The 12513-nt window shown below is 42.3% G+C and overlaps 1 protein-coding gene and 1 non-coding gene across 2 annotated transcripts in view; one reads left to right on the forward strand and one right to left on the reverse strand.

Moving 5' to 3' along the window:
* Positions 1 to 12513, reverse strand: part of HDAC9 (histone deacetylase 9) — a 1057517-nt gene that overhangs the window by 916962 nt on the left and 128042 nt on the right. The gene's annotated exons all lie outside the window — the stretch shown is intronic.
* On the forward strand, positions 3868 to 3994 carry LOC141266316 (U4atac minor spliceosomal RNA). Its single transcript, XR_012320358.1, has one exon. It is a non-coding gene; the product is annotated as a U4atac minor spliceosomal RNA (small nuclear RNA).

Below are 12513 nucleotides of genomic sequence, written 5' to 3' on the forward strand. Positions count from 1 at the left end.
AACGGCGGCCCTGTATTAATCGCCAGGGACTTTCCTGCCATACGCGCCGACGCCATCTTGGCGGAACTGTGGCGTGGGAGTGGAGATGACTGAATGCAGTTCCCTGCAGCAGAGACAGCTAAACACCTATACAGTTTACAGCTTCTCTAAGCAATTTAATAGACGCTAATCTCTATCAGAGGACTGCAATTCTTTTCCTAGTCCCTGCGGAGGATGCAAGCTATAAAGGGATAACTTAGGTGATTTTCCTCCACCACGCATAATAACATATATACCCTACAATTCATGAGGCTCCTTTGAATATACCTTAAGAGCAGACACCAGAAGATTCTAATTTTACAACATAGTGAACTGGGATACAGCAATCTAAGTGCACCATCTAGTGACTGTTTGGTGCCACTGCTAGGAACTATACAATTATAAAGCCCCTGCTAATTGAGGGCGAGTGCACATCTCCATCAATGTCACCTAAAATAATAAATATGAACGCCTAAAATGTACACATTGCCCAAGTGGTGGTCCAATATCGCCCGCTTTAAAGAAATATATAATGGTCCAAACACAAAAAGACAGGGCGAAAAGTCTCACGAGAAATATCCCAACGGCTGCGAAACCCACTCCCCAGGGAGAACTGGATAAATTTCTGACAAGGAAGGGGGAAGCATCCCGGATCCAGGACAAATCAAAACCGCACCATACAAAACTCTCTTCCAACATGGACAACCAAGATACGAGCTTTGATGAGTCTGACTGTGAATCTAATGCGGAGAGACCAATCTCTCGCTCCTTTATGAAAAAACTACTAGCTGACAGCATGAAGCCATTGGATTACGAGCAGACATGCTACACATAGGCCACAGGGTGGAGACACTGGAGAACGGCCAAACAGATCTGATAGAGGCCTCTAACATCTTGAAAGATCAAGTTATCACTCATCAGAAACACCTCAACAACATCTTCCTATCCGTAGAAGACCAGGAGAATAGGAGTAGAAGGAAGAATGTTCGCCTGAGAGGTATCCCAGAATCCTGGGCGCCAGAGGCTCTCAACAAAGTCTCTATGGAGATATTTTCCTACATTCTGGGACCTAACAAAGCCAACAGTATCATCATTGAAAGAGTGCATACAGCACTCAAAACAAAGCCCAAAAATGGGGAACCACCTAGAGATTGTTAAGTTATCTAGACACTGCAGCTATATTAAAAGGAGCCAGAGAGAAATCCCCTCTAATCTATAACGACACAAATTTTCAAATCTTTCAAGACATTTCGCCGACCACATTAGCAAAAAGGAGACAACTAAAGCCACTGACAGACGCACTAGTCGCCAAAGGATTAAGATTCAGGTGGCTCTTCCCTTTCGGTTTGGGGATCACTAAAGAGGGACGACAAATCACCATTCGTACCCCTGACGATCTAGAGAAATCCTGGGAACTCCTACAGATAGATCCTATACAAATTTCTTCATGGCTTCCCCTGGACATGGGATTAGACTTTCCGAATCTAATCAAACCTGGGGAATGGTCCACCAAAAAGAAGTTCACCTCTCCAAAATCCAAGAAGACCTCTACCAAAAGAGATTTAACATGAGAAGTTAATAAAAGACATGGAGGGTCTAAACCTGTCACCCACTAGAGATGAAGCTGAAAGAACCTGTTGGGTGTATTTTGATTAATACTCTGTTATATGCTGGATTGTAATTTCACTCTGTTCCTCCGCCCTGATCCTCCAAATTCTCCTTCCCCCACCTCTCCCTATTCCCCTCTCTCTTGTTGGTTCTTTTCCCTCTTTCTTCTTTGTCAACACTCTTAAGTAATAAGGTTTATACTGAAAGAGAATGTGAACTTAAAACTGTCTCCCCCCTGCTGAATTGGGTTAAATTGTTCCGTAAAAGGTGTGCTCTATATGTTGTCAAATGGATATTAGAAGCATCACCACTTGGGTGTTCTTATACTATATCTCATCCTTCAAAATTGGGTTCTTAATACCCCCCCCCTGCGGAAGATGAGAAAGTTTATGTGTATGTATATAGTTCTACGTTTATTCTAACATTTCTTTACCACAGGTGTATAATGAAAATGGTACTCGCAGATGGTTCCCATGGTTATGGCTAAACAAGATACAGGGGGCTGGATCACCGTGGCATCATATAATGTTAAAGGTATGAACACACCAGCCAAATGCAGCCAGATCCTCTATTCACTACGCAAACACCATGCACAAGTTATATTTTTTCAAGAAACACATTTTAAAAAGGGAAGAACACCCAACACTTCCTTTTCACCTTATCAAAATTGGTTCCACAGCTGCTCAAATTCAGCATCAAAAGGAGTTAGCATTGCCTTTAAAAAGGGACTTCCCTTCACATTAAAAGACCAACTTACAGACGCAGACGGTAGATACATTTTGGTAAAAGGCCGGAGGATCGGAGGTTGCCGGCTTGGGACACTGGTTGCGAGGCGCAGGGCAGGAGGGTGAGAGCCAGTGCAGGAAGACGACCGAGGAAGGCACACAGAATAGGGTCCCGTTATGTACTCCTGAAACACTTGGGAGTTTTCTGAACCCCTTCCTTGGTAAACACAGGACGACGTGGGAGGTTATCCTGATCCTGGTAACCTTGAGTGCAACAACTGTGAGTTAACCTTGAAGACTGCACCCCACTGTGTCCTAGCATTATTATCTGCGCCATCCACTACACTACACTGAACAGCAACATCTACCTCATTAATCATCACAGCACCGCCCTGGAGCTTAGCTCTACCTGTGGAGAGCTGAACCAACTCTGCTGCATTACCAACAGCTCCAGAGGATCTGCACCGCAGCGGCAGCTCCATATAGCTGCATACCACAGGTGGCGTCACGAACATTAAACTATAAAAACTATAATCCCCTTTCATTGACCGCCCTGGGTCACGGACTGGGTCACCGCCACTGTGACATCCCCCAGCATCGACTGGCCCGGCTACCGAGTACCCCACGGCCCAGGGGGTGCGTCACAAGCACGGTGGGCATTGGATTTCTATAAATCCCATCCACTGTGCTCGTGCTGTACTACGCAGCGTTTTGGATGCAGCGCAGGTGAGCTGCATCCAAAATGCTGCTATTCCTGATCGTGGGCACGTAGCCTTACAAATTCATGTGTCATTAATCCAAAATCATGATAGGAATCTACCCAGAGTAAAACAATAGGTCCCCATTCTTCATTTGCAGTTTTTTAAGTCACTTTTTTTTCTCTTATGGTTCTTACTGACTTTTTTTGTGCACAACTCATCAAAATAGCACTCATGAGTCATACATTTTGCTCAGATCCCAAAATGAGCTTATTTTTATTCTGCCTTCCACTGTGCTGTTCCACTCCACTGTGACTTTTCGGTGCAAAAAGTTGCACAGCTTGCAAAATGTTTTTAAAAATGCGCCTTTTTTTACTGACGTACATAAAATCAATGCAGGGGAAGGACTAGAGTAGAGTTGCACCAAATTTTGCAACTTTCTGAAAAAGCTGAATTTTAATGAATTTATTTAAATTATCTGGAAAAGCCACACTGACGGAAAAAGCTGAATGATATCTAAACACCTTAAGAAAACTTGAAAAAAGGCGCAAATTGTTTGAATTTGTTGGAAATTAAAAAGACCCTAATTCACACCAGGCAACTGGTGGAAATGCAAAGATGAATTGGGCCCTTAGTGATCAGGGAATGTAGTGAGGCTAAAACAGCCAAAAATGCTGTGTCCTCAAGGCCCCTATTTCTTTATGCAAACTATTTGCTGAAAAGCATTCTGGGAATGGTTAGCAACGTGAAATCTTCTCTCCTTAATTTACATTGGGCATGTGTATGGGGCAATCTTGGCCATTCATGGTTAGAGGTTGATCATTCTTCTCTTGGGGTTGAGCTACTGACCAATGAATGCTTAATGTGGTTAGTACTGCTGACACCACAAACAACAGAGAAGCATCCCTGGGGTGAAAGCTCTACAGAGGTGCAATTTTTGGATCCCTATTCTTCTAGTTTAAAATTAACGTTTGTAGGTTTAGAGTTGGGGAATAAACCATGTGTTCTCATTCACCCTTTGGTAGTTTGATTATGGTGTGTCTAAAATACAGAATAATTGCTAATCTTTTTGCTATAGCAGATACTCTGCTTTGTATTTTTTACTATTATTTTTTCAAACATTATTATATAACAAATATACTTAAACACTTGTTCCACTCCTGGTTTTAGCTTATAAATACTGATTTCAAATACTGAATGTATGAATGTGGCCTTATTGCTGATCTTGCTGCTATAACTTAAAGGGGTTGTCCACTACTAGGACAACCCCTTCTCAATTTGAATGTTTACTCCCAATAAAATAAAAACACCTATACTCACTGCCGACGCTGTTCTAGTGGTGTCAGCACTCGCGTTCTTGGGGCTCACGTGAGGCTGTTACGTCACCTGAGCCCTGCACCCTATCAGCAGATGCAGCCCTGTCTTCCTGTTGATGTTTGTTATATTCGAAGGCGGCGACAGTGACGCCAATACTGATTCCGCACAGGGCTCAGGTGACATAACAACCTCATTTGAGCCCCAGGAACATGAGTGCTGGAACTGTGTCGGTACCGGAGGTGAGTATAGGTGTTTTTATTTTAATTAGGGTAAACATTTAAATTTAGAAGGGGTTGTCGTAGTAGTGGACAACCCCTTTAATGAGGTTAGTACTGCTGACATCACGCACAACACAGAAGCATCCCTGGGGTGCAATTTTTGGAACCCTGTTTTTAGTTCCTAATCTACAATCATATTTCTATGTGTTTGTGACGCGCCCCCTGGGCCATATTCTTTATGGGGAATATCCGGAGTCGGATCAGATGGGGGTTGTAGTCTTCCGAGTGGCTGTGACCCGGTCCGTGCCCAGGGTGTCAAACTCAGTTGTATGTGGCAGTCCTACAGATGTTATTAAGTTCTTAATGTCGACTACGCCACCCGTTGTGTTGCGGTCACTGTGGCCGCCGCTGCAGCAGGGTCCGCTGAGACTGGTGGTGTTGGTGCAGCTTGATAGGATAACCCCCAACGGGAGGGGTATAGCCTCAGGGGGATCAGGTGCAGAGGATGGGAGTTGTGGTGATGCAGGGTAGACGGCAATCAGAGACAGAGTCGGGTTATGCAGTTTAGGATGTTTACTCACTGCTGATGTTCTGGTCACTCCAGCTTCGAGTGACCTCCCGAGCCGTGCTGCGTCCACCAGGTTCTGGATCCAGCCAACCCCCAAATAAGTCCGGAGCGTGACCCTGAGCTCTCCTTCTGTCCTTTCTCTGGCCGTCCCCACTATTGATCCACCCAGGTCCAGCTCCCTCGGGCCTTCTGTTGGGAGACCCTTGGCCTCGGGTTCCCTGACCCTCCACGTGGTGTGCCTTCGTGGTGGATGTGGTGGGTGGCCGTGGCAAACTCTGCCCACGGCCTCCGGTCTCTGGCTGGGGTGTGTTTTTGCCCCCACCAGCTTGGGTTCCGGTACCCTGTGCCGACTCTTCACCCGGGGATTTAATTTGGGGTCTTAGAGTCCTTTCTTCTTTTTCCCCCTCTGGGTCTCTCTCTCTCCTCTCTCACTCTGGGTCTCTCTTCTCCTCCGCTCGCTGACTTTCTCTCTGCAACTGACCCTGTTCTTAGTTGGTGCCCACCTTATATACACCCTCTATGTGTGAGCTCAGGTGACCAGCACCCAATGAGCTCCTATCTTTACCCAGGCTGCTCCCCCTATCTGCCCCTACACTACTTGGGATGTTCCACCCCCCTCCCACTCCAGCCAGGAACAGACTCGGTCGTACCTGCACATTTCTAAGTGGGAGTACCGTCGGTCTGCTCCTCGGAAATGGGATGTGTGTAGTGCATGCAGCCTACCGAGCTCAGATCCACACTCCATCCTTACCCGGGAGTGGAATATCACACCTCTGGGTTGAGGTGCAATACCCCTGCAGCAGCCGAATCCTCAGGGTGCTACATTTGATCGACCACAGTTTGTTCAAATCTTGTTTCTGCCGGTTTCTGTGGTCTGTGACTGCCTGTGATTGCTGTGGTGATGATCCATCGTGCTCACAATGTTGTCATTGCATGTAGTTGTACATTATATCAGTAGTTTGAAACATTATAACTGTCCTGTTAATGGGTACCTGAAAGCTGATGCATGCTGTCTGATCCATGATTTCAGCCACATATGTTCAATTATGAAACACTGCGGCATTTTAGAGAAAAACATGGTCCCAGGCGGCTATTAAACTAAGCTGCACGAGAGACTAGTCAAACCGGTGGGCCTCCGTCAGTTTCTCCCTGATGGCAGCCCCTGAGTTACAGTCCCCTCCCTGCGTGCATGTAATCGGAGAAACCGGTCACTTCATGGGTAGTGGATGAGGAGAAGTTACCGGGGACCAGCCGATCCCAACTAGTCTCCTGTGCAGCTCAGTCCCCAACGGCTATTAGGCTGCCACATTTAAATATATGTGGGTGACAGCCAGTGCTGATCAGGCAGCATATATCAGCTGTCAGGTTCCCTTTAATGCATGACCTTCTAAGAATATACCGCTGGTCTAATGCTGCATAAGCCCTTAATTTGAAAGCTGGTAGGACAACATGGATATGTGCTACTAAATATTCTTAATTTATAAAACATGCTTCATCGATAACATATTAAAAGACTCAAATAGCAGAGTGCATTATTTACAGCTTTGGAGTTATTCCAAATTGATAACAGCAGTCAGTGGGGAAGTGGTCCCTTTTTAAAAAATTAGTAGGACCCACACCAATCTAAGAATTACCACCTCTCCAGATATGTAACAACTTTTATTTATTGGAATATTCCTTTTAGGTCGACTTCACACACGTTTACCTGCATCTTTCTAGAGCTGCATGCAACGAAATGGAATTGTCTACCAGACAGTCACTTTGCTTTCCGAGTGTTCTTCCCACACCCGGCCCAAATTTATATCTGTACAAAGTGTTCACTAACAAGACATTACACAAAAGACTAATAATAGTAAGAAACCTTACACACAGACTTATAAAATAAAATGGACTGGTGAAACATTTTTGCCAGATGTTTAGCAAATGTTGCAAACAGTACCATCTTTTACAATGATATCCAGCAGAATGTCTTTGGTCTATATCGCACATTACAGAGCTACGGTACTTTTTGCAGATAAGCCATGCCCTGAAATACAGAATATGTCCTGATAGAAGATTTCCAATAGTGTAACATGGTCAGAAAGCCCCATAATAATCCCATCTAGAATATCCACACCACCGGCCGAGCGATCGTGTGTTACAATGCCAAGACAATCCCAACAATCTCCAGGGAGAGCAGAAGGATTGGTTGTTTGAATTTAAAGCCAATTCTATTATTTTCCCAAATCGTCTGTCGGGGGAAGGGTGAGGAGGCCCCCATGTTTATTAGATTGTCATCTTTTCTTTTTCCGAAAACGCGGGCACTGCCTACTTTAATCTAATTAGCATGTGGCCTTTACGAGACTCGCCTAGAAGTCTATCTGTGTAGCATCGGATTTTTCCAGATACATTGTCATTTTTAACCTGTGGAAATGTATTTAATAATGTACAATTTAAACTGATGTATAAAATCGAATGTCACATGGATGTAAAAAACAAAAACAAAACAGATACACAAATAGCAATATGGATGAAAATCAAGTTTTCTGGATGAAGCTCGGATGATTTGTGATATGCTGATCATGGCTGAAGGTTGAGAGCAGGCTTGGCATGGAGAACAGGTGAATCCTCCAGTGGGCCCCTGTGCAAGAGTGGCCACCACCCTCTTATAGGAGCAGTACTTGCCACATTATACTTGAATCACTATGTACAGATAAAGGCGGCATATTATTCATTTAACAATCTCCCCAGTTAATTGTTATATAAATTTGTGATTAACGAAAATGTCACATTTGCATGTAGCTGAAAAAAGGGGCCGGGGGACCCTGGAGTTGGTCACTGGTGGGCCATTGGCACCCTAGTCCAACACTGGTTGAGAATACAGACACCAGCAGGGAATAAGGCTAACATTACCATGAAGGTACAAGGACGTGATTACGTAATTTTTATTTAACCTTCCTGAATATTCTCTTATAAATGAAGGCAATGTGGCTTTTTTCTTTTTTTCTGCTGCAGAGATGGGTTCAAAGTAAAAGTCAAAATCTGCATGTTTATACGTGGATTTTACAATTTACATAGCAATAGGTGGCATCTGTGGCATATGAATAGAGTTTTTAAACCCTAAACACATGCATTAGGCCTCATTACATATTTTGTTTGTTTAGGTTAAATCAGCTGAGTGTGAATTCATCCAGAGGCGATTTCTCCCACAGACAGACATTTCTTTTTGCATGTTTTCCCATAGGTGTCTGCGCCAAACGACTTAAAGGTGTTCTTATCCATTTTTATCCATTTTTTTGGTTCAGATTTGGTAAATCGTTTTTAGTGCAGAAATGCTGCAATTCTTCACTTAAAAACACAATTGCAATTTTACATACTTGGTTTCAAACTCCAAAAACTAACCAAAATAACCTCAGTTCTGCAGTATCTTTAGACACTCAGGCGTTAGCTTCCATGAAATCACATCCACTTTGCTCAAACTGCTGGATGCAATTTGGATGCAGATTTTTAATCCAAAACAAGGATTGGTTTTAAAAAGGAGAAAAGTCTAATTTTTCATACACACTGTATAATTTCTTCTCCTTTACTAGTCTCCCCTTGATTTGGCTTCAAAAACTTTATCACAATGGCTTATACAACCCCTGGCAAAAATTATGGAATCACTGGGCTCGGAGGATGTTCATTCAGTTGTTTAATGTTGTTGAAAAAAAGCAGATCACAGACAAGGCACAAAACTAAAGTCATTTCAAATGGCAACTTTAGGGCTTTAAGAAACACTAAAAGAAATCAAGATTAAAAATGTGGTACTCAGTAAGAGTAATTTTTTTCAGACCAAGCAGAGGGAAAAAAAATATGGAATCACTCAATTCTGAGGAAAAAATTATGGAATCACCCTGTAAATTTTAATTTCCAAAACTAACACCTGCATCAAATTAGATCTGCTTGTTAGTCTGCATCTAAAAAGGAGTGATCACACCTTGGAGAGCTGTTGCACCAAGTGGACTGACATAAATCATGGCTCCAACAGGAGAGATGTCAATTGAAACAAAGGAGAGGATTATCAAACTCTTAAAAGAAGGTAAAGGTAAATCATCACGCAATGTTGCAAAAGATGTTGGTTGTTCCAAGTCAGCTGTGTCTAAAATCTGGACCAAATACAGACAACATGGGAAGGTTGTTAAAAGAGAACATACTGGTAGACCAAGAAAGACATCAAAGCGTCAAGACCGGAAACTTAAAGCAATATGTCTCCAAAGCAGGAAATGCGCAACAAAACAAATGAGGAATGAACGGGAGGAAACTGGAGTCAATGTCTGTGACCGAACTGTAAGAAACCGCCTAAAGGAAATGGAATTTACATACAGAAAAGCTAAACAAAAGCCATTATTAACACCTAAACAGAAAAAAACAAAGTTACAAAGGGCTAAGGAAAAGCAATCATGGAATGTGGATGACTGGATGAAAGTCATATTCAGTGATGAATCGCGAATCTGCATTGGGCAAGGTGATGATGCTGGAACTTTTGTTTGGTGCCATTCCAATGAGATTTATAAAGATGACTGCATGAAGAGAACATGCAAATTTTCACAGTCATTGATGATAAGGGGCTGCATATCAGGTAAAGGCACTGGGGAGATGGCTGTCATTACATCTTCAATAAATGCCCATGTTTACATTGATATTTTGGACAGTTTTCTTATCCCATCAATTGAAAGGATGTTTGGGGATGATAGCATCATTTTTCAAGATGATAATGCATCCTGCCATAGAGCAAAAACTGTGAAAACATTCCTTGAAAGAAGACACATAAGGTCAATGTCATGGCCTGCAAATAGTCCGGATCTCAATCCAATTAAAAATCTTTGGTGGAAGTTGAAGAAAATGGTCCATGACAAGGCTCCAACCTCCAAAGCTGATCTGGCAACAGCAATCAGAGAAAGTTGGAGCCAGATTGATGAAGAGTACTGTTTGTCACTCATTAAGTCCCTGCCTCAGAGACTGCAAGCTGTTATTAAAGCCAGAGGTGGTGCAACAAAATACTAGTGATGTATTGGAGTGTTCTTTGGTGTGTTTGTTTTTCATGATTCCATAATTTTTTACTCAGAATTGAGTGATTCCACAATTGTTTCCCTCTGCTTGGTCTGAAAAAAATTACCCTTACTGAGTACCACATTTTTTATCTTGATTTCTTTTAGTGTGTCTTAAAGCCATAAAGTTGCCATTTGAAATTACTTTAATGTTGTTGAAAAAAAGCAGATCACAGACATGGCACAAAACTAAACAACTGAATGAACATCCTCCGAGCCCAGTGATTCCAGAATTTTTGCCAGGGGTTGTAATAGGTTCCTTCATAGCAGAAGTCCCATGAAGTATATGGATATCACAGAGGTTGGTCCTCTGTTTAGGAGTCCACTCTATAAGGCTATATGCACACAATGGGTCAGATTCATTATTTGCAGGGTTTTTAAGGTCACTTTTCTTTTGTGTATTGTGCTATTATTTGTTGTTTTACATGTACATGCACACTATATACTATATATAAAGGTCCTGTGTATAATGTCACCGATTATCCCTGTATTACCTGTACACTAACACTATATACAGAGCTCCTGTATATAATGTCACCAGTGATCACTGTATTACCTTTATACTATATACACAGGAGCTCTGTGTGTAATGTTAGTGTACAGGTAATACAGTGATCACCAGTGACATTATACACAGGAGCTCTGTATATTATGTATAGTATCCAGACAACATATTATCACCATATTATGACCAAATAATACCACATACAAGGGACAAATACTGTCATACCTTGACCAGATCACATACAGTATTTGTTAGAACCCTCCTGTTTGTTTTTTCCATCTTGTGTTCTGCCTTTATATTCCAGCTCCACCTTTTTGGCTGTGCTGGACTTCAGTGCTGTTTGACTGTTTTGCTAGCTAGGTGCTTCGGTGCCGATCTCTGTCAGTTCACTTGGTCCCTTGGGACCTCTAGTACCTTTTTGTCAGTTTATCTTTTTGTGTTCTGCAACAACTCTCTGTTCAGGAGCTGTCCCTTTTTTGTTCCAGTCCTTAGTTCTTTTAGGGACCCCTCCCCTTTATTCTATAGGTCTTCGTTCAGACTAGTCTAGGACTAAGGTGGGTCTGTTCACAAAGAACAGGCAGCCCGCTACATCGTAGGGATGCAGCTTAGTCTTACTGTAGGGAAAGCTTTCCCCTTCTTTCTTTAGTACTTGTTGCAGATCATAACAAGATTACTACCATGTAGTTACAGACTAATACCACATACAAGGGACAAATATCGCCACACTGGACCAAATAAAGTATAACCACCAAATATTAACCAAATAATACTACAATAATTATCATGAATAAAAAACACAATATTACTAACGCTAATATTTCCACTGGTGACATTATATACATGAGCTCTGTATATAGTATCAGTGTACAAATAATACAGTGATCACCAGTGACATAGGAGCTCTGTATATAGTGTACAGGTAATACAGCAATCACCAATAACATAACACTATGTACACAACTCCAATGTATACTGTCACTGGTGATCACTGCATTACCTATATACTATATACACAGGAGCTCTGTATATGCTAGTGACATTATACATAGCTCTGTATATTATGTATAGTGTACAGGCAATTCAGTGATTACCAATAACATTATATGCAGGAGCTCTGTATATAGTGTCAGTGTGCAGGTAATGCAGTGATCACCAGTGACAGTATACACAGGAGCCCTGTACATAATGTTATGTCACTGGTGATCGCTATATTACCTGTACACTATATACATAGCTCCTGTGTATAATGTCACTGGTGATCACTGTATTATCTGTACACTGATAATATATACACAGAAGAAAGTATAGACTTGAAGAGTTATCACCTACCTAACCTGTGGATCGGTGATAGTTTGCTTTCATCAAATCATCAAAGAACCCCTTTAATGCAAACTACCGTAATTGTACATTCCAGTTATGGTGTGTGCACTGTAGATATGCAGGAGCCGTCTGTGTTTTACAGTCAATGCTCTACCAGGGATAACGGCTATCAGGTAATTGAATATAGCAGTAGGGTGGGTCTCTAGATTCAATTTCTCCTGTGAGCCCCAGACACTCCAGTCCGACCCTGCTCCCACCTGCCATGTATAATGCTTGTGCCTTATATGGTAGGAGGTTCCAACAAGCACCAGAGTAGGAATGCACCTGATGCCTTTTTTATTCTCTCTGGCTATGGCCCCATTTCAGGGGCTTGAGAGTCTACCTAGAAACACTTCACTTATCATAGTTTCCTGACTCTTTTCTACAGTATGAGAAAACAAAGTTGTCTCTCTATTTTTATTTGACGCCTA

Source organism: Phyllobates terribilis, unplaced genomic scaffold (genome assembly GCF_046119375.1).
Source record: "Phyllobates terribilis strain yellow unplaced genomic scaffold, ASM4611937v1 Scaffold_4__5_contigs__length_816908805, whole genome shotgun sequence".
NCBI classification, from domain to species: Eukaryota; Metazoa; Chordata; class Amphibia; order Anura; family Dendrobatidae; genus Phyllobates; species Phyllobates terribilis.